This window comes from Crocodylus siamensis, chromosome 2, assembly GCF_052110815.1.
Source record: "Crocodylus siamensis isolate JL-2025a chromosome 2, ASM5211081v1, whole genome shotgun sequence".
NCBI lineage: Eukaryota > Metazoa > Chordata > Crocodylia > Crocodylidae > Crocodylus > Crocodylus siamensis.
This window is the reverse complement of record NC_143396.1, coordinates 35,888,546-35,912,502: the sequence shown is the minus strand read 5'-3', so window position 1 is coordinate 35,912,502 and position 23,957 is coordinate 35,888,546.

Sequence of the window (23,957 nt, the reverse complement as noted above, 5' to 3'; positions counted from 1 at the left end):
TCTCCAACAAGGGGAGAGGGGCGGGGGTCTTTTGAGGGCAGTGGAGAATTCCTTGGTGGGCTGGTAGCAGAGTGGCTGGCGCATGTGCTCTCAGGAGCTGAGCAGCCAGGAGATGCTGTGGAGGTTAGGGGGATAAGAGGGAGGAAGGGGGGCCGTGGCCAGGCTGCCTGGCACAGCATGGGAGCCCCGTCCTAGGGCTGGGGTGCCACAAGCCTTCCCTCCTCTTCCTTCCAGCCTGCACTGGGGCTGGACATGCTCTCCATGAATCAGAGCCACTGCACTCTGGCCTGGTCAGGATGGGGATAACTGGGGCCGCTCCAGCAGGGCTGGGGGGCAGGAGGCTGTGGGTCAGGAGTGAGGGGCACCGGCAGGGCTGTGAGGGGCTGTGGCTTGGGAGTGAGGGGCACCAGGAGGGTGGGGGATGTGGGGTGGGAGTGCAGGGCACTTGCAGCGCCAAGGGGCTATGGGTTGGGACTGAGGGGCACCAGCAGGGGGGCACAGGTTCAGTGGTCTGGGAGTGAGGGGCACCGGCAGGGCTAGGGTCAATGAGTCGGAAGTGAAGGGCAGCAGCAGGGATGGGGGGGCTGTGGCTTGGCAGTGAGGGGCAACAGAATGGCCGGGGTAGGGCACCAGCATGTCACTTCCCGCCCCCCTCCTCTGCCCGGTTCTCCCCCCACCTCATTCCAGGTGTCCTTTTTTTTGGACCTGGAAATATGGTAATCCTAGTATCTTTGAGAAATTATTTCCCTTCCAAAACAAAAAGCTAATCTATTAGGAAAAGCTGTTCTTCACTCATCTTTCTCTCTGTGTTCTGTTTTTAACCATTTGAAATGAGTGCCATGTAGTCAGTCAGCTCTTGACATCAGCACCAAACAACCAAGGAATATGTTATGGGGAGGTTAGTTATACAATAATGATGCACAAAATGTATAACAAAAATTTAAATTAAGATAGTTTAATGCTTTAGATTAAACTACTGTGGAGTGTTCTTTATTTGTAATGAAGTAAGTGGGTGCACAGACAGCTGGCATGTGGTAAATCCTTGTTCCTTTTTTAACTTGTTCCTTAGTTAAGTGGGTTGGACTTACCAAGTTTAACCAGAACACAAGGGTTAATGCTTTTTAAAAATACCATAAAATCTTCCTTTGACCACAACTGGGCATCTTTGCAATTAAGATGCTCACAGCTGACAAGTAACAAAGTGTGTAGTGGAAATTGTAGGGTTTTTTTTTTTCAGGCAAGTATCTTGGGGATAAGATAAACTGTTCTAATAGATGTTTTTTGACTGAAGCATCTTATCTCTGCCATTTTCAATATAGTTTCTGCAGTAGTTGTAGCTCTCCTATTTTGATGGGAACAGTTTGAAGACCCAATTTCTGTGACTTTTGAGTCATCCAACAGAAAATTGGCTGAGACAAAATTCTTTCCTAACTACACTGCTTCAAAGAGGTTGGCTGTGTGCTGGGTAACTTCTGTATGGCTGGATGGCATCAACCCCAGCCTGCAGCATGTCCCATAATTCTATTATTATTTCTCATTCAATATTTGGGAACTGCTTCTGCCACCTGCCTCCTCCATTTGGAAGGAAACATGTAGGATATGTGTCCTATCCCTATAACCTTTCTGAGTATTGATACTTAGGAACTTCAGTGGCACATTGTAGGGTGGGGTATTTTTGTTTTTTTGTGGGGACAGAGGTGGTGTGTTTTCATAATTTGTTTTGTGTCTATATGGCTCAGGGACTGCAATAGATGTTTTTTGAACTCTTTGAATAAATATTTGCCTGTGGATGCATGGGATTGATTTCATGATCCAAGAGGACCTAGGTTCCTATGATTATAATTTTGAAAACAGCTTGATTTGACTATTGCTTGGACTTGGGAGAAGTGGCATGCTAGTGCACTTAAATCAGTGTGGTCACCTTCCTTTTCTAGATCTGTAGGTTGGAAATGTATAGGGAATCATCACATTTCCTGCCATGATGGATATGCAAACTGCATGTTAGTAAAATTGCTGGATTTTGGCAGATACTGAAATGCGATTGTTCAGACAATGTTATTACAATGTACTGATAATTAATGCATTGAAAGTAGTCACACTCTGCCCCATGTATCTGTAACACTAGAAATGAATGTGAATGTATGTTTGAGACTTTTTAAAACCAGATCTCTCACTTGCATTCATTTGTTAATAATCTGCAGTAATATGGCTCTTTTTAAGATGTGATTTGTTCATCATAAATAAATTAGGTGTTAAAACTTGTTCTATTTTTGTTTTTAAAATTGTCCACTGCACAAGTTCCTGTTGGCTTTTAGGATCCCAAAGTACATGTGAGCGCTTTCTTTGTGCCCGTCAAACTTCTGTTCTAGGTTCAAGATGTTGCTGAACTGATACCTGACAGCACTGGCAGATGTTAATATAGTTGTGTGATGGACAGGGCTGGATTAATGCATAGGCGAAGTAGGCACATGCCTAGGACCCTAAATGAAGAAAGTGCCCAGTCATACTTATTCTGCTATCCTTGAATGCACTCAGGTATGCTTTGTCACAATCTTTGAAACAGGGTGCACATTAACATTATCATAGATTACTTCCACATCACAGAAGTTGCTGTTCAGTAAAAAATACCTATGTGACTGATCTGCAATTTTTATTCAGGAATAAACTAATTTATATCCAGGGGCCCTGACGGATGATTATTTGTTGCACATTATATACAAGTACTGCATGAGAAATCATTTGAAACAGTTGCTCTTCTGTTTCCAAAAGAGCACTGTAACTAGTAAGCTTTAGATTTAGTTGGGTAGATAGAAAGCAAACAAGCAAGCAGGAGGGATCCTGACTCTAGTCCAGTGACGAGGGCACATAGCTTGAAGAGAGGGTTCTAGTCCCTGTTGCTAGAGATCTTTATGCATTTTAAATTAAGCAATTGTTGCTTAAAAACAGTAATAACATGAATCTTTTACCGACCTGAACTCTTTTACTTCCTGCTTACTCTAAAACCTATGTCTCCTCCTGTGCAAGGAATATAATAGTGGTATTAATGTTGTGATAATCTCCAATAAATCTCTTAAAGTTAAGATAATTAAACATAGGGATTTTTTACACTATAAAAAAATTGGAAACAAAAATCTTCCCTCAAGCAGGTTTTCTGTCTTTAAAGGAGCTGGAGATTCCCTGAAGCCCAGTAGGAATTTCACTATCTTCTATTATCTTTGCCTGGAAGGCATCAAGACACAGTAGTGATGAACAGCAATTAAGTCCCTTTTTGCACCTGCAATATCTCTTCAACCTCATGCTTTATAACAATACATAAACTTCCCACAAAAGTATTGCACTATTTGGCCCAGCATATGAAAAGTGTGTGTGTTGCACTTACAGAATCACCAGTGCTGGCTTTGAGGATGATAAATTGTCTGGTGCACTTAAATTTCAGGTCTTAATGCACAGGTAATATAGGTAAAGTTTATGCCATATGTTTTGTATACAGGTTGGAAACTGTTTAGTCAAATTGTCAATATGTTGCTGTCTTCTGTTTAAATTGACTTGCACTGCTTATAGAATTGACTTGCAAAATCTTTTCTGTAATGTTAAAACTATTGACACAGCATAAATATCTAGCATTTTATACCACAGCCTCCAAAGAGCACTGAGGATGTGGTATAAAGTGGTAGGGAAATGAATTCCCTCCTGTTTTTCATAGGAATGTACTCTGAATACATGCTTATATTTCAGTGGGACGGCTCTGAATTGTAATGCCTGCAGATATCAGTTTGAACAGATATGGTTACTTGGGATTAAATATATCTTTCTGTGGTGGGGCAAGATGAATATCTGGGAAATGAATATCTGAGTCCAGAGTTTCAAGAAGTATTGAGGACAGTACCAGCTGTAATGTTTTCCTTGTAGTCTTTAGTTTATTTAAAAATATCTGGAAATTTGCTGACTTGTGTAATTTAGGACTCTTATGACAGAACAACACACTATTAGAATTTTCCAAATACTGAAGTAAACATTTTTGTATCCAGCACAGATTATTGATATAACTGGCTATCCCAGGTTTTTTTATAGTTGAATTAGCATATGGAGGTACAATTTATATTGGACATTAAAAGACTCTGAGTACTCTAGCTTCTGTAATGAGGATTTAAGTGCTGCACACACACAATTAAATATGTAACATGAAAATTGTATTATGTTGTTTTATATTACAGCATGAAAGGTCTGGTCTTGTTTGTTTTTCAGCATCATCTCTCTGGAAGGTCAGCCCCTGAAGTTGCTTGCATTGATGATGTATTATTACAGGGTTGTGAATTTTTAATTAGGCTAGTGAAGAGGCGGTGGGAGGTGAAGGCAGCAGTAGTTTCTAGTTGACTATCTGCAGTATAATCTTCCTTAGGCTTCTGTAGGAAAACAAGTCCTTGGAGTAAGCTCAAGGACATTGAGTAAACAAAAAAAGCATTCTGGTTGCAGAGGAATTAGGAATTGCAGAGACTGTTTTCAGAATTATTATTTTTTTAATTAGTAAGAGTTTTCTGCTTCTGGCAGGTTAGCAGCTATATTTTTGCATAGTGCTACATAAATGTTATATGGATGTAAAATTAAGCAGCAAACTATGCAGCCTGGAAATATAGCAGTGGGTGAAATTCATTTCTTGTATTTGGGTATGAGCTAAGGAAATGAAGTGCATGTATAATTTGTTGATATTATACAGGCAGCCCCTGGTGGCAATATTTTTTTTTCTAACAGTATCTTGAGTAAATCAGCAGAGCTGTTCAGGTTTTGAGGATGTATTCTAAAACACACTTTCTGTAGAAAGTCAAAAGAAATGTAGTAAGGTATGAAATGGAAAAGAAATATGGACATAAAGAGCAGGAAACTAAACATTTAGTTTCAATAAGAAAAGTTGGAAAAAAGTGTTATGGCTTTCACTGACTTGACTTCAGTGTCTGGGTTTAGCTCCTTTTGCACCCACCTTAGCTTATTTTCATCACTTCGGGGAACTTCTGTGCCAGAAAGATATTATTAGGTACAGGACAGGTTGGCAGGTGGGATTGGGTGGTAGGAAGGTTTAAGAGAGAAGCTACAAGAATTATTTGAGGGACTTAGACTGAAACACTTAAAGTTTGTAACCTGACTCAGCAACTTGAAAATAGAACATACTAGTGGTCATCTCTATGTAAAGAATAGCTAAACCTGTGACAGCTGCTTGCTTTGCTAATCATAAACACCCCATGGTTACCTTGTGTTTCCTCGACCTGCTTGTATTATTTATATGCCTTGGCTATAGCTCTTCTAATCTCTGTTCTATGACAGCAGAGGGGTTGGAAACTTATTACAAAAAAGTTTCAGTTTCTAGAACGCATCAGAGAGAGAGACATTTTGGAGACCCTAAACACAACAAAGGTGTAACAGGCCCAGTTTTTGCATGTCCCTGATTGCCTTCCTGAGGTCACCCTTCCTGATTAGGTTAATAAGGCCTCTAATCAAGATAGCTCCTAAAAGGAAAAACCTTCATTCAATCTCTACAGGCTTTTACACTGACCACTACAGAGAGAACTAAGCTCAAAAAATGGGAAAAGTTGAGAGAATAAGTAGAGAGCAAATACTATGATGAGACATCTGTGTGTACAGAATTGGGACCCACACTCACCATCTACTGCAGCGGCCACTGGGGCTTCTGGGGGCTTGTGGCAGAGCCCCCCCGATGCAGCATGGGGCAGTGAGGGAGAAATGGGGATCGTCCCCCCCTTCCCCGCCTGGCAGCAGCCGGTGGGTGTCTAGGTTTTTTTTAAAAAAAAAAGAGCTGGAACACTTGGATCCAGTGGGGCAGCCATTGATGGGGCTAAGAGAGTGGGAAAGCAAAGTTGCATTAGAGCAAATGTAAGACTGCTAATTTTGAAACCCAGATCTCTGACAAGATGCTCTCCCCAACTTTTGAAACAGCTACTATACATCATTTAACTTCACCCTTATTTTCTCCTTTTACAAAATGGGGGAGTACTCACTGAAAAAAGCTTATTTACATGCTTCAAATCAATGGAAGTATGCATGCACTTAAATTAAAGTGTATCAAAAGGTTCAGTACCACAATGCTGGGTGCTGTCCAACCTTGCAATAAATGTGCAGAGATATGTATATGCCAAGATGCAGGACTGGGACCTTAGACTGTAAATTTCTTGGTGTGCTGACTGTCTCTTTCCATGTGTTTGTACTTAGCAGAAAGGTGCCCTGTTCCTAGGGGGATACAACTCCACTGGTATTTTCAAAACTGCATTTAAACATAGAAAGTATGTTGGCAGTTATCAGTAGCGAACGTGTCTTAATATCTTTACAAACATTTTCATGTTCAGAACAATTTTCAAGTGTTAAAGTAATCATTTGGGCAATTACTGAATGATAAGTATCTTTTCTATTCAAAAATATCTATTCCAAGTGTTTATTTCCCTGCAGTCCCCTCATATTTCATAAGTACTCCATTTATTTTCATTGAGCTATTATTTACTCTAGGATGCCTGTCATTTGGGACAGTCAATTTGTAGATTCTTTAGATTTTACCTTCCTGATTAACAGCTATTTTAATAAAACTTTGGTGTTTTTATTGATAATTTAATATTTTTAATTTTTTTAAGTAGAATTTAGTATTGATGGGGAGATATTTTTCTCCAAGTGTCTTCTTGCTCATATCTACTTTAAAAGAAGCTTTTGTTCATGGTTAAGCCCTTTGTTTTCATGCATTTAATAATACTGGATTTCAGCAGGCACTTTTACTCTGAGAAGCCATACATAATTTCATAGTTTCATAGTTGTTAGGGGCTGAAAGGGACCTTAGAGATTATTGGGTCCAGCTCCCCTGCACTTGTGGGCAGGAAAGACCACTGGGATCAGATGACCCCAGCAAGATGGATGTCAAGATGCTTTTTGAAGATTGCCAGGGTTGATGACTACCACCTCTGGGGAAAGCCTGTTACAAACCCTCAGTACTCAATTTGTAAAAAAGTTTTTCCTTATATCTAGCCTGAAGCAACCCTCAATCAGCTTGTGCCCATTATTTCTTGTCCTCTCCTGGGGGGCGTTGGTGAACAAGTGCTCCCCCAGACCCTGATGTATGCCCTTGATATACTTATAGGCTGCCACCAAGTCTGCTCTGAGTCTTCTCCAAGCTGAAAGTCCCGAGTCTTTCAGCCTCTCATATGACCTGGTCTCTAGGCCTCTAATCATGCACATGGCTCTCCTTTGGATTCTCTCAAGCTTTTCCACATTCTTCCTGAAGTGCGGCACCCAGAACTGGACGCAGTACTCCAGCTGTGGTCTTGCCAAGGCTGAGCAGGAGGATGACATGCTTAGTCTTGCTCAAGATGCCTCGGTAGATACATGCCAGTGTTCGGTTATCTCTGCCAGCTATGGCATGGCATAGGTGGTTCATGTTCATTTTGTTGTCTTTCATGACACCCAGGTCTCATTCAGATGTGGTGCTAACAACTGTAGCACTGCCAAACCTGTAAGTGTGTTATGGATTATTTCTCCCCAGAAGAAGCACTTTACATTTCTCCGTATTAAACAACATCAGGTTGAGGTCTGCCCACCTCATGAATGTGTCTGGGTTGGGCTGTATTTCCAGCCTGTCTTCAAGCATGACCGTGCTCCCCCATAGTTTGGTGTTGTCAGTGAACTTTGCTAGTTTGCTTTTATTAAGCAATCCAAATCATTGATGAACATGTTGAAAAGCAGTGGTCCGAGTACTGAACCCCTGGTCACCTTCCAAAATGATGACTTATTGAGGTGAGTATTATGATATGATTACATGTATATAATTATATGCATATGAAATGATTGCATTTATTCCTCCCCTCCACCTTCCTCCATTCTCTGCTTTATCCAAGTATTTTAATTTCTTATTTTTAAGCACCCAGTTATAATTCCATAACTCGTAAGGCTTAACTAAAATCCTACTGCTGTTAGTAGGAATATTCGTATTGGTTTCAATGGACTTTGAGTTCAGTGGACTATAGATTGTAAATTACTTGAAGCGGAGACTATGTTTATATGTGTATTTATGCAATGGGGATGTCAGAAGAAACCTGGTTAAAGATTAGGTCTCTGGATACCCCTGTAATATCAATATTATCATACTAATTCTTCTTTAATAATAACCTTTAGCATTCTCAAAACTTTTCATACTTCAGTAACAAGACATCTTTAGTTTTTTTTTATTTTTTCCTTCTTCCAAATCTGCTTTCATCATTAACTTTAACTGTTGTAGTCTGTGAATCAGTTTGTTTTTACTATAATTGCAGTTACCCTGCAGTGTAGTTGATGACTTAGGTGAGTTTTTAGAAAGTACTCGCCTAATGCATCCTGATCCCACTGAAATCATATAAAAATTAGACTGATTTGGCCAAAGTGTTCACCCTTTATTCTGTGCTATTGCCATTGAAAACAGCCATGTGAATTTTCATTACATGATAAATAAATTGGAAAAGAGAAAAATTGTTATTATTGGAAAACAAAGTCTTTGTCTTGCATACTGGGTAGACTATAACAATGTACTTGATATAACACTAATAAATTAACCTTTGCAGTTACTTTTTAATGGAGAGGGAGTGGCTAATTAAAAAATGAACATCCCGTTTTTTTCTGGGCAAGGTTTCTTTTTTTTCTTTTTTACTTTCAGAGCACTTAAAAATGTGGCAATTTTTAATCAAAATTGAAGAACTGTTTTTAAATGTTAGAATTCCAGGTAAAATAGAATCTCACATAAATATGTTTTATTCTTTTGGACTGGCTTCATTCCAAATACTAATTGGCCAACTGTATTGAATAGGAGTATTACTGGGAATGACTTCCAACTTAGCTAGGGTAAGTACTCTGACTGAGAAATTAGAAATAGATCTGGCCAGGAAACTCCTGGAAAACCTATTTTTATGGGGGGAAAATATCTATTTTTTACCGATTAATGTTTTTGTGTTTTGTGTTCTTTTTTAAAGGGGTGTTAATGACCCATTGTTCTTTACTTCACAGGAGTTAACAATTTCCCCCCTTTAATGGTCATTCTACTAATTGAGCTAACCTATTTTAGGGCAGTTTTGCTGTCTGCCAGGGCTTCCTATTTCAAAGCTCGCACCGCTCTGTCTCCCTGCCCCACACCCAGGAAACTTGTTTTCATGTTCACTGGCTGGCTGGGACTGGCCTTGGAAATCTGGGACTGTCCTGGCCAAACTGGGATGTATGATCACCTATTCATAATTATTGTATATCTAGTTAGAAGGAAAATAGAGTACTTGCCTGGTTCTAATATGAAATACCATCAGCTTTTACTGAAATCAATGTAGCTAAGAGTATGTAATATCTTATGGGGTTGAGCCCCATGAGGCTATTTTCATGACTGATTGATATGGCCTATGCCTGAAAAATGCTATGACACATTTCCCTGCTCTATGTAGAACTTCATAAAGAGAGTTTATGGATGTGTTCCTATGAATTTTATGACTTTTTTTAAAGACATTTCACAAAAATGTTTTATTGGTTAATGCTGTCATTAAAATTAAATTAGGCTGTGATTTTCTTCTGTTAAGCTTCTCCCTAATGGGTTCCCTGTCTCCTCTTAACTTTATTAGGCATTACATATTGCATTGCCATGTAATGCAATATCTAGAGACTCTACTTTTCTGTTTACTTAGTATTGGGAGTTATTCCTATGAATAAAATATTCCTTTAGTTTGTCAATACTTTTTTTTCTGTCATGGTTAAAGTTCTTTGTAAATCATCTGAAAATTACACTTTCTAAAAGGGAAGTTGTCTTCCCACCTGTGCACCAGAGAGTAACATTTTGGTTCTTCAGTGCCTGTGGAGAATGGAGTTTTCTACGTTGTATGGCTTTAAGACTGCAAAATCTTTTTATGGTTACTGTAAACCTTTCAAAAAGCTTTGCTTAGCTGATCCATGTGCTGCAGATCTGCTGGCCATGTCATCTGCCTACCTTAAAGCCCCTACCACATGTTTGAAGGTTAAAAGGCAGATGAATCCCCAAAGAACACAATTCAAGGGTCATCCAGAGCCACACCAAAGCCCCCTCCTTTCATCTCCTTGTGTACAGTCCTGCTGCAATAGGAGATGTCTACTACCGTTATATGGGGTGTGATCATTAACATCTAGGTCAACTGTGCTGTCAGTGCAAGATGTTAAAGCATTAATGTACTGCTTCCAGCTTCTTATGTGTTTTCATTGCTGCAGGTGAGATACAAAGAGCACTGTATATTGTTCTAGTGTTTTAGTAAATACCTGACCTTGAGCAGCATGATTTAATACTTTTCTTCTTCACGATTTCCAGTACTTGAAGATTTTGTAATAACTCTGTTGCTTTTCAGCAGCTTTACTTTTTCCTAGTCAAATGGAAATGAAACACAGTGTCTTGCCCTCTATCACTCACACACTTGCATGCTGATTCATTGATGAGGACAAATTTCTGTGTGTAGAGCGGGCATGCCAGCTCCGCCTCTGCCTGAATGGTCTGTGAGGTTGCAGTGTCTACAGAGGAGACTGCTATGTAAGTGAACCTCTGCTATGCCATACCCAGTGTACTACAAGTGTTCATCATCAGATAGTGTCTGTATTGTCACAGAAGGAACTAAGTGACCATACTGATCAGCTTCCTATTGTCAGTTCATTATTATAGTTACGTTTGTATTCAGCTCCAGTAGCTATTTAAGGAATCTCTTTTGCAGGCACCCGAGGTAAATTCAAAGGAGCGTGTCTGGCTTTAACAAGACAAGTTGTAAGGCAGTCTGTGATTTAAACTGGGACAGAAGTTTTCTGTCAGAAACTATTTTCTTTGTTGGCAAAGTCTTCTGGCTCATCTCAGAAGAATACATTATTGCTTAAGATGAGTGGCTGTAGAAAGCGGTGTAAACGGGAAATATTGAAATTTGCCCAGTACCTTCTCAGGCTAATCACAGGTTCTCTTCATACAGGTAATGAATGTTTTTCTTTTATAGTCAAGATATGCGGTGTGATGATGTTGTAACTGTCTAAGTTTAAAGTATTCATTATATTGCTTTGTGCTGTAATACTGTTAAGCATGTAAATAAAAAATGCAATTTATGAATGATTTGACAACTGAGTATAATGATGTGTACTGCTTTGGTTTTGATACAGTCCTTTCTTAGCATGTCCACACATTAATCAAAATCATGAATTTGCATGTGTGGTGTCATAAGTGTATTTTGCATTAGATATTATACACATGTACAATGTGCAGGGGATTTTCACATTTTTCACCTTACATTTTACCTGGGCAAGAAGATTACAGTGTAAGAACTGACTTTCTTTGCCGGGTTATTAGGGGTTTGGCTGATCTTGAACTGTAAGTCAGTTGCCAAGTGTCAATATGACATTTAAAATCCTATTGCAAGGTATCTATAAAGGATAGCCCTCAAGAGTATCAGAAAAATGTGTGAATATGTTCTGATATTAAAGGATTTTAAAGACAAATTATTGTTAACTTGCTATCAGTACTGGCTTCTGTGATTTTTTTTTAATTAGGACCAAATGATAACATTGGATTTGTAATAGGTTTTGCTTTTAAAAACAAGGGTTCAGCAGATAGTGCTGTTGTTCTTAAACAGTGCTTGGAAAATATACTTGTTCCACTGTAATGAGCATTCTTTTATAGCTGTGCTGGATGACAGAGATAAATAGGCTGGCTTATATAATAGCATTTAATTCTGGTACAGTAAAACATACCTGCTCTTCTTTCTGGACTTTAAATATGACGTCTAATTTATCTCCTTCCTTCATCACAATTGGAATCAGAACTGAGTGCAATGTTAGGCTGTAATAGCCAAATATGCTAAAAACCTTTGGGGATAGGAGATCCTCTTCAGGTCAGCAAAAGTAGATTTTAAATTAAGTTTTAAAGTTTTTAATGATACTGTTTTAATATGTTAGCTGAAAAGGCAGTAGCAGGAGAGAACTGAAATACTATCACAATAATTACTTTTTAATAAGTAACTTAATGTTGATAAATAAAAGTATCAAATGTCAGGGTGTAACTAAGTAATTATGATACATACATTAACACTTGAGAGTTTTAATAAAGTGTGTAACTAACTCTGAAAGAGACTTTCAGCAGATTTGAGTATTGGTTTATTAATCGACTGCTAAAATGCATGTATGGCAAATATAATGTTTCTCTGTCTCTATAACTGGCGAATACCTCATTTCCTTTTCTAGAATAGTTTTAGTCTATCATAGTTTGCCTTTTGTGCATTATATCAATTCTTTCTCTGAAAAGCTAGTTTCATGCTCCTTAGGGTTACTATGGAAATTAAGTAATATATTATGTAAGAAGAAAGCTTTATTTAAAATGAATGCTAACATTCTCCTGTCTTCACAAAATAGTCTTAGCTATTTCTCTGTGTTTTGCCAGATAAAACAGATGCCATTATTTTACTCTGTTTGCAAACTGGTGCGTGTCTCTGTCTGCTTAAAATTTCAATTTCAAAATAATTTTCTGAAGCTGTTATGATGCTGGGTAGTTGGTACTATTCTTAGGTTATGTTGCCTAAAATTCTTACATTGAAAAATATAGAACCCTCCAGAAGGTTATTTAATCTATTGGTGAAAAATTGCCAGTAAAGCAAGAAAGTAATATATAATTTTAATAGCTTTACTATGTCTTCTGTTTTGAGGGAAATTTAGTTGAACATTTTTAACAGCAATATGACATATATTTGGAAACTCAAAAATATGAATACTTTTAATTTTTTTAAAAGGTGTAACAAGTATTGATATGAAGTAGACAGCTAATATCACCTATACAATTTAGAGTGCTCCATTAGTAAGTTCTTATAAAAGCCAGTCTACACATTTATGACAACTGTTACAGTAATAGCCATGGTTCACACTACAATATCTAATGTACAATTCATTAGACTTCTTTTGATCCCTTAGTTGGTAATTAATGACATGGGAAGTTTAGTTAAGAGTTATAAAAGTGTGCCCTAATAGGGGTACTTAAAATTTGCTGTTCCTATTCACAACTGTCCAAAAATACAAGATAGTTATCAGACACAAAAATAGTTACCTGGCTTATAAAAAATGAAACTTCATACTTATTTAGAAAATGTCCAAGGCAAGTTTACATACTTCACATGATTTGTTTTCAGTCTTTAAACATGTACTAATGGACTCAAAGGTTAGTGCCACTGAACAACTTATGTGCTTGCTTGCACGAGTTGGTTCCTTGCCTCTCTCTAGTACCTTCTCATCATTAGATGTTCCTACAAGTTTGTAACCATGTGATGGTGAATACTTGTGTATATAGTGCATGTCAGTTCTTTATTATCATAATGTAAATTGGTATAAACTCTGAAGTCAGTAGATTTACACTAGTATTAACACAACCAAGGGTGAAATATGAAGGTTCAGTGTGTTCTCTAGGCAAGGTTATGATGGCACTGCCAATCATCTTCCTTGGTAGCACTTTTGAAAGCCAGCATTTACAACACAGTGGGTGCATCTACATGTGCAGCTAAGCTGGAGCAATAAATTCCAGCATAGTTTGAGCTAGAGCTGGTGGTGTGTTTACATGCATGCCTAGGACCGCAGCATTTGATCCAGAATGGGGCAGCCCTAGGCTAGCAGGGGTCCTAAGGAGTTAGCCCTGGGCTGCAGGTGGTGGCAGTATTGAGCAGAAGAGGGGCTAGCTAGGGTACAAGGGTGTTACATTGTGGGGCTAGGCAGCAGGCATCCCCCTCACTGTAGCATCCTTGTGCCCCAACCAGCCTCTGTCACAGTATACATGTGCATTGCAATGCGTGTATCTACTCCATGGTAGGATAATATTGCCCCAGACAGTACTATCTTATGGAAGAGTTAATTAATATATTGCACCCTAATACCAGTGCCAAGTGTAGACTCTGACACTTTACTGCAGAGCTAATTAGTCAACTGTAGTAAGGCATGCCTATAGATTCACCCACTGATGCATAATATACCCTTTTGTACCTACATATTTTAAATATTGAAATAGTTGTAATACCTGGCATACCACAGTGAGGCAATGGTGTAAATATGAACTCATGCTTTATGTTCATCCTACAAGTAATACTCTTGATATCAGTGGCATTACCAACATGCTTAAAGACCTACAAAAACCTTTAGAGAGTCAGGGCTTTAATGTTAATCTCTGTATGAATAAACCAACATTTTTATTATTATTATTCTTTTATTCTTCCCAGGATCTTTTTGCACATTTGTGCTTTCCTAGCCATGCATGCTAGGTCACTAACATATGGGATGAGAGAGAAGGATATCTACACTTTGCACATTGTTTAAAACAGTTAACAAGTTTTTTATCTTTCATCAGCTTTTCCAAAAACTAACTTGATCATATCCCGTAACTTTAGTCTTTTGCTGATGCAGGCTTTCTCTATGACTTGCATATAGCAAATATTCAAACTAGCAGTAGTCACCCTTAGCTAGCTGACCATAAGGAAATCTGGATCATCTGGGACACAGTCTTCCTCTCCCTTTGTCTCCCCCAGCACTGTTGCAAGCTGGTGGAGGCAGGGTAGTGTACCAGGGGAGGCAGACACTGTAAGGCACATTGCACCGCTCCAACTCCCGGCCAGACTATACCCCACACTCCCAGCCAGACTACATTTCCAGGATGCTCATTATAATTTTCAGCAAACAGTCTCTGGAATCCAGGACTGTTCCAGCTAAATCAGGGTATATGTTCACTTTATTATTAGCTCATTGAACCTGCTACTTGTGTATCTAAATCCTTTTGAATCTGTACATGGAAGCCAGGCAGTGAGCAAAGGACTTGCTATCATGGATCTGCCATGTGCTTCTAGTGGTGGTGTAAGATACCAACATAAAGGACTTGGACCTCTGGACAATCTCTTTGTGTTCACAGTGAATTCCCAGTGATTTCAGTAGATTACACTTTATCCTCTGTTGCATGTGTGGGAAGGAGATATGTCAGTAAAATGAAGGTTCGCCAACTGGCTGGAGGGCCGCACCCAGAGGGTGGTAGTGGATGGGTCCTTCTCAACCTGGAAGGACGTGGGCAGTGGGGTTCCGCAGGGCTCGGTCCTCGGGCCCGCACTGTTCAATATCTTCATCAGTGATTTGGACGAGGGGGTAAAAAGCACCCTGTTCAAAACTGCTGATGACACTAAGATGTGGGGGGACGTGGGCACACTGGGAGGATGCAACAGGCTACAATCAGACCTAGACAGGTTACAAGGGTGGGCGGACGAGAATAGGATGGGTTTCAACACTGACAAGTGCAACGTGATGCACCTGGGGAGGAACAACCGGCACCATACCTACAGGTTAGGGAACTTCCCTCCTATCAGCACGGAGGCAGAAAAGGATCTTGAGGTCATCATTGACTCCAAGATGAACATGGGCCGGCAGTGTGGGGATGCAGTCAGGAAGGCCAACTGCACCTTGTCATGTACCCACAGATGCATCTCGAGCAGGTCCAAAGAGGTGATCCTCCCCCTCTATGCGGCACTGGTCAGGCCACAGCTGGAGTACTGTGTCCAGTTCTGGGCGCCACACTTCAAGAGGGATGTGGACCAGCATGGAGAGGGTCCAGAGGAGGGCCACTCACATGATCAGGCGACAGCAGGGCAGGCCCTATGAGGAGAGCCTACGGGACCTGAACCTGTTCAGCCTCCAAAAGAGAAGGCTGAGGGGGGATCTAGTGGCCTGTTATAAACTAGTCAGAGGGGACCAGCAGGCATTGGGGGAGTCCCTGTTCCCCCGAGCACTGCCAGGAGTGACCAGGAATAATGGTCACAAGCTGGCAGAGGGTAGGTTTAGGCTAGATATCAGGAGGCACTACTTCACGGTCAGGGTGGCTAGGATCTGGAACCAGCTTCCAAGAGAAGTGGTGCAGGCTCCTACCCTGGGGGTCTTTAAGAGGAGGCTAGATGAACACCTTGCTGGGGTCGTTTGACCCCAGTACTCTTTCCTGCCATGGCAGGGGGTCAGACTAGATGATCTGCTCAGGTCCCTTCCGACCCTAGAAACTATGAAACTATGAAGTGGAGAAAACATGATAGAGTTCTCTCACCTGTAGCAATGGTTTCTGTAGGCTTGACATGGATGGTATGACTTGGGCCTTAGAACTTTGAATGTGAATCTTACATCTTAGCTAATGCACTCCTATATTGACCCTATTATCTACCTTTTTAAACTAAAGACACAGAAGATGATTAAAATGATTCTGTAGTAAATTAAAGATTAATTAAATTCCTGTATATGATCATAAAATGGGTATAACAGTCTAGTTAGTGACAGTATTTAAATGTTCCCAAATAACATTTTTTTCCCCACAGCTCAGAGATGATGTAAAAAGAGTACTGGGACTAATTAATTATAATTCTTATGTTTAACTATATAATCTTTTTCCCTCTTGTATTTTAACATGGTATTTAAATTACAAAACTTAAATAATTTACTGTTAATCACTGAACAATCAATTCAGATATACCAAATGAAATGACTCCAGATATTTGTTACATCCCTTTGATCTAACCAATTGAGAATCTTTTGATCAAGCTTATTGAGAAGAGTTGCTAGTTTAAATAATACATTTTGCTTGCTTGTTTATGCAACAGCGGATGTTACAGTTTAAAAAAAAAAAAGGCCTGGGCATACCACTGATTGCTGGCAAACCACAGGACAGTCATTTTTCGTATTGAAGTTTATAAGTGAATGATGCAATGTTTCAGCGGTGAGGTAAACCGTAAGGTTCTAATGAAGCCTAGTGTATTATTCTGTCGGGATGATCTAATAGCCCTTTCTGGTCTTAAATCAGAATCTGGCAAGGCTGTTGGAAGTAGGTGGCTTATTCCCAAGTGTGGCTTGTTGTCTTTTTGAGATAATTAACTGAATATTTTTTGTGATGGACACAGGATCTGTTAGTTGTCTAACAGATGGTTGCTGTTGAATCAAGTTTGGAAGGGCCCACAGAGGTCTTCTAGTTGAAATCTCTGCACAAATGCAGGCATCCTAAACTGTCTCAGACATGTTTCTTTGCTAACCTCTTCTTGAAAACCTCCAAGAGGATTCCACAACTTCCATAGACAGCTTGTTCCATTGTTCTACTTTTCTTGCAATTGAGAAGATTTTTCCTGAAATGTGTTTTCAGTCTATTTTGCTGCAGTTTAAACTCATTGTTGCATGCCCTGTTGTCCTTGGCAAGCAAACACAATGTCTCTTTTCCTTCATTATGAGTCTTTCAAATATTTGCAAACTGTGTTGTGCCCCCACTTCCCAACCCCACTTTTAATTTTCCTTTCTTTAACCTAAGCATGTTTTTTCAGCCTTTCCCCATACGGTGTCCTTTCCATTTTTTAAATCTTCATTACTTGCCCCTGGGCCCTCTCCAAAGTTGGACTCATTCCTCTAGCTGAGTCATCAGCAGTACCAAGTAGGGTGGTACTCTCACCTCCTATGTCTTGCATACAATATTCCCACTAATACAAACCAGAATTGCATTTACTTTTTTGTGACAGCATTACACTGCTCTGTCATGTTCTGACTGTAATGTGCCAAACCCCCAGATCATTTTGATACAACTACAAAGCCAGTTATCCAGCATTCTGTATTTGTATGTTTGCTTTTCTTTTTTCTTTCCTGTGTATTGCATTTTACCTTTATCTTTTGAATTTAATGTTATTGTTTGTAATCCCATTCTTGATTCTCCCCCCCGCCGCAAGATTTGTTTGATTTTTCTCTCCTATGAAGTGTTTCCAACCTCACACAGTTTTTGTATCATCTCCACATGGATCAGTAAGCTCTCTCTTTTTGCATCCAAGACATTGATGACAATGTTTAAAACAAGCAAGGTGTAATAATATTTAAAAAGTGTCCTGCTTAATGGACACCTAGTACGTTGATGCTCTCTGACTGGATGGGATGTATTCTTATGACTTGTCTGAGCAGGTGAGCATGAGAGTGTTTTCAGATGGCCTTAGCTGAAAGCTGCAACACTTTGCAACAATCATCTGTGGCCAAGGAGCTCTGTCGGGGGGGTGGGGGGGAAGGGAGTGGGGCAGGGGCAGGCCAGGCAGAGAAGGCCTGTGGCCTGTCTGGGGTGGCACACAGGATCTGCTGGGTTCCTGCACACTGAGATGACATGAGCAGGATGTGGGGCCTGGGACAAATCGCCCTGTGCGGTGCCCCGCCACCAGATGTGAGGAAGCTGGTGGCAGATTCGTGGGGGGGCGAGCAGATGCACTCTTGTCCAGGCTCCTGGTATGTGTGCCTCAGGGCACCAAATGGCCTCAGGCTTTTATAGCCTGCAGGTACAGATTGCCAGAGAGCAACCCAGCTCTCAGGCCGGCCCTGTAGTGGCTGGGCAGACCTGACCCTAAAGTTAGTGCCAGGCTGCATCTACATGTACGTTACTGTACATTTACAAATTGTGACTAATTTGATACTTGCAGACACATGCCTGTAATGTGTATTAAATTAGGCTAACTCTCATTAATGTATCTTGTGTAGACATGCTCATTAACAGTATTTTTAGGATAGAAAAGTATTTTATTCTTCTTTAATATTTGTAAGCTGAAAATATTGAACAAAATCTTTCTCTTCAATTGAAGTTTAAGATTAGGAAATGTCCTTGATGATATAGACTTTACCTATTTTGCATTAAAATTTGCCTACTAAATAAAATACCTCCAAAGCACTTGGGAAATGAATTTGGCAAATTAAAGGTTGCAGTTTGAGCTCAAAAAGAGAATTCATTTTGAATGAAAATCAGTAAGTAAGTGATCAGGGTAAAAATTACATTTCTTGTGTTGATAGTGAATATACTAGATAAAGACAAGTGCTGATTTTCTGTTCACTTAGATCTGTTCAACTCCATTTACAGCAGTTGTAATTGGGAGCAAAAATATCAGCTATAGATTGAGGTCACCTGCAAGAAAAAAAGTTAATTAATTTAAATGTTCTCCAAAGATGACAAGACAGCGATGAGCAAATAACAAGGACTGCAGAGATTTAATGTGGCCAGAATATGTCTCCCACCAACCCAGGGAAAGAGAACATGTTTGGAAAACCAAACCATTATAGTGCACAAAATTGCATGTAGAAGAGGACAACATTCTAGCCATACATGAGCAGAAAGACTCTGGTAAAGCTGATGAATTGGATGTTGTCTCCCTCACTAAGTAATAGTAACATACTTTACTGAATTGATACAAACACATGCTCCACTGTAAAAACAATTATTATGGTTAATCCTTTTAGGAAAGCAGCCCATGCTCATTTTAGATTATTTTTATATGAAGTGTTGAAAGTGGACAGATACCTCTGAAAGCCGCTCAAGTGATAGCCACAAAAGCCACGTTACCTGTCATGCACCTCTCCTGGTTATTCAAGATCCAGATGCGAGCTGAGTTTGGAAAAATCATTCTTGCAATACTTGAGAGAGAATTCCATATCCTTCTGTCATGTGCGTGACAGAATTGGCACTTACTTGAAGCGTATTCAGTATTTGCTGGCGTTAATATAAAGATTGATTAAATAGTGTAAAACCGTAGAATATTAAACTAAGAAATGAAAGCTGATGCTGTTTGAATATCTTCCTTTGTTTAATCCACAGAACACACACAGTTAAGGATCATTCTGTCTCCAGATATGTGTCAATAATTTTTCATCACTTACGTTAACATCATGTATATGCACATGAGATGAATTTAAGTTTTGTAGGTAAATGTGATAATTTAAACATTACAAAAGCACAGTAGATGAAATCTAGTGATCCGTAATCCACAGTACTCATATGCTCTAACCATTTTGTATTGGGAACTGTAAGTATAGAGATATTCTTGCTGACATGGTATGTGGGGATACAGGGCCACAAGGTTTTCAGTCATGGAGATCCTATTCCTTTCTCATCCAGCCTATGTTGATCTTGGGAAGGCTGTAGCATTGCCAGTTCAAAGATGTCTCTACTCTTAGGTAAATATTGGATCTATCAAAAAAAAAGAATCTTTAATTTCACACTTAGAATGTTTTCCCAGTATAAGAAGTCATAGTGTTCCTTACACCACAGCGACCTGCTGCTGAAAGTTTACAGTACTGTATGATGTGATATACTGAGCCTTTTACAAGAACGATTGTCATACTTGAACCAATGCTAGCAGTTGTTCAGCTGAGGCTCTGCCACTTTGAATGTATCTATGTATTTTTTGAAGGACAAGTGCTAGATCCGAAGAGAGAGAGTTTTCTACTTGCTGAGTTCGCAGCATCCTAAACCAGGGTGTGCAAAATATGGCCCACGGGCTGCATCTGGCCTGCCAGGCACTTTTATCTGGCCTGTGATATCCTCCGATGAATTGCACCCCACCCAGCCCTTCTGCCCCTCGAAGGTGGGAGCAAGGCACCCATGTGTACAACCCCCCAACATACCCTATTGGGCCTCGATCCCACCCTCGTGTGCAGAACGGCTGTGCCCAGGCAGCAGCTTCCAGGTGGGGCTCCTGCTGCAGTTAGAACCTGCTTGCTCAAGGCAGCAGATAGGGGCAGGCAATGGAGTTGCAGCTGGGCGGAAGCAGGAGCGCAGCATGGAGCCTGCACCCAGAGGGGCAGTTGAGGAGCAGAGCTCAGCTGGGCAGGGTGTTGGTGTGAAGATGGGGGGGATGAGGATGGAGGTGTAGGAACAGTCCCCACATTCCCCCCATGACATGCAGCCCCCACTGCTGGCAGCAACAGCAGGAAGGAAAGTCAGGGCACTTGTTCCCAGCATAGGTACCCAGTGGCGTATGGCTCTGGCCAGCGCTGGGTGGGAGGAGGGAGCAGAGCCTGCCCTATCCAGGGTTCCGTGCCGCATGCCTACAGCTCCAGCATTTGCAGTGGAGGAGGTCCCACACTGGGGCCTGCTGCCTCCCCTGCTTCCTGCTGCACAGGTCCTCACACTCCACTGGGAGTGGAGGGAGCCCCGCCCCACCTTCCCCATGGAGTCCAGCGTGGGGCTTCTCCACTGCAAGTGCAGAGTTGCAGGTGCAGAGCCCCTGCGATAGAAGCAGCTGGACAGGCTACGCAGGTGTGCAGTCCTTGTTGCCAGTGCAGCATGAGCTGCATCTATCCCTGCCTGCCTGTCTGGGGGGAGTGTGAGGGTGGGTCCTGCACCCGCCACCCTCCCTCACTCCCCATACACCTGCACCCTTCCCCCACAACCCCCACTGACATATGCATACACCTGAACATACTTCTGGTCCCAATGTGGCAACCAGGGGGTGGGGCAACTGTCAAGGGGAAGGGCTACATATGCAGCTCCCGACACTCACCAAAACTTAAGTGGCCCTCTGCCTGAAATAATTGCCTGCCCCTGTCTTAAACTGTCATTAGGCAGAGAGAAAAGAATTCTGGGCTTGGTTTGACCAATTTAGGATTATTAGTTTCTAACTTACATTAATTCTCTCCTATATTTTTATGCTGTACCTAAGTGAACCATAGTAAAACATATGCTACAATATAATAGTACTTTTTTAGCTGTCTTCAACATCAATGTATTTTGCAAATATTGTTGAATTCTTGTACTTCCAAAGATTCCTGAATATGGTGATATCAGGAGGCAGTGGTAACATGTAGGAGGAGGACATCAGGAGGCAGTGGCGATACATACACCCTCTGAGAGCACTGGTGGAGCCCCTGTCAGCAGCTGTCCTGGGCGGGGATGGTGGTAGGCGAGAGTGCTGGTGCCCACCCTGAGAGCACTGTCCAGGGAGTGTGCCAGGAGAAGTGGTCTCCCCATGGCCAGAAGTGCCGGCGGTGCTCTGCAGCCAGTTGTGGGTTGGTGGGATAGGCCACAGGGGGACCCCCAGTCGCTGACTGTCCACCGGAGGAGCAAGTGCTCCCTCTGCCTCAGAAGTCACCAGTCGCCCATGTCAGGAGGGTTTTCTTAGAAGGCAATGAAATGAATGTTAATTGTTAAAGGATATGAGACCATAAACAACATGTTCTCCAGATAGAAGAAAGACTTAGTTTACACTAGATGAATACCCAGACCAGCAAAACAGTGATGCCTAATTGCTCTATAATTTGCAATGAAACAAGCAGACAATGGTCATTAAATGTTGATAAAGCCAGTCCCCTGACCCACCATCAGTGGTCCTCTTGCCATTTTAATTATTTCTTGTGAGCAGTGTGCAGCCACAACATTTCTGCCATCTTTTTTGGCTTGTCCTTTTATCCCCACAGCTGAAATCAGGGACGTTAAAAGCCTTTAACACAGACTTTGCAGAGCATCACAAAGTTTATGGGGGGAAATAACATAAATTATGTAAACGATTGGGTGGAAGGCTTCATAGGGAAACTTTTTATGTATCAATTTGATCCAAACTGGCTTATTATTAGGGCTAGAGGAGAGCATTACTGAGGGAGAGAATGAGTAATGTTGGATTCCAGAGGGTGCTCATGCAGTCTAATAACTACTGTTTTCAGTGCAGTTGTGTTTGTGTTGCATGCAAGACAGTACTGGTCTCACTAAATAGTTATGCTGTCTTGTGAAGTCTTACATGTTTGCTGTGCTGAATGCCTAGGGCAGCCCATATCTCAGCACTGGTATACTGACTCTAGTGCATGCCTGTAACATCTGCCATTTTGACTGACATGTGTGATTGTGCATAAAGTAAGGTTAGGTCATTTTAGACTTCAATGATTAGATGATTGCTTGCATAAGCCATCTTACTGGCCTGTTTTTATAGGTGCAATCTGGCAACACTTTTCTGGCCATTCCATATTATAGCCATAACATTTCCTACAATCTCAGAAGTTTCTTTGGCCTCAGTTTTTCAGTAGATTTGTCTATAGGTGCTTGTGTGGGTTCTTCCTGTTCTAGGAAATGTTTTTTTTTCTTAAGGCAGTTTCTGTGCTTTGAGTGTTCGGGGGGTATTATAGGCTGATTTTGGGGATAAGTGTGTCTAACTGTGGGAGGCTCTTATCTTATGTCCAGCTATGCTTTTGCCAGAAGTTCTATGTTTGGCCAACTTAGCAATGTACGAATATGTAAAGTACTTTATTGCCCTTATGTTAGAAGGGAACTATCATGTTTGTTGGATGGGCTCCCTTTCTTTTGATTCTGTACAGGCAATTGACTTTTGTGGGACATATATCTTACTTCATTTTTAAATTAGGATAAGGGAGTCTTAAAGGTGTGTAATAAAATTATCAAGGCAAAATGCATCTTGCTGAACTAGCGAAATGCAGCAACAAAGGAGCTTATAAAAATACTTTCCACAGTCCTCAGCAGGGAAAAAGGGTGAATTCATGGCAGAGGTTCATTCCCACTTTTAATGATGCTGGCATGCAAACAATGCAGACAATTACATGGGTTCAGCAAGTTCATTATGCCTAATTCAGTATGAATAAGTTTATGCACTCCTTTCAGGGCTTTATGCCACTGAATCCCAACCTATCAGCAGTGCACAGATCAGGACTTCAGGAAACTGCATAAGTGCTTCTGTCAAGGGTCAAAATCGATTTAACTTTTAATCCAATGTTAGCCACCCCATGAGTGATGGGCAGGGAAAAGCTAGAGAGTGGACCCAAGCTCTGGCATTTGTCAACCAGATATCCGGACACTTCCTAAATGAGGGACTGCAGACACAATTTAAGAATAAATTAATTAAACAGTATATTTAATATCTAACAACCAGTTACTATAAAGCATCAATATCTTATCCTAAAAGAACACTATACTGTATATGCGTGTGTGTGTGTGTACAGACACACACACACACACACACACACACACACACACACACACACACACAGAGTTGAGTTACCTACTATTTACAACACTATGTAACACATGGGTATATACAGACAAACTCAGGGATAGTGAGGTGATATTTACCTATAGGGACTGTGGGGTCATGCTGCTGGGGGAAGGTAGGCCCAGATAAACCAGAATGACCCTG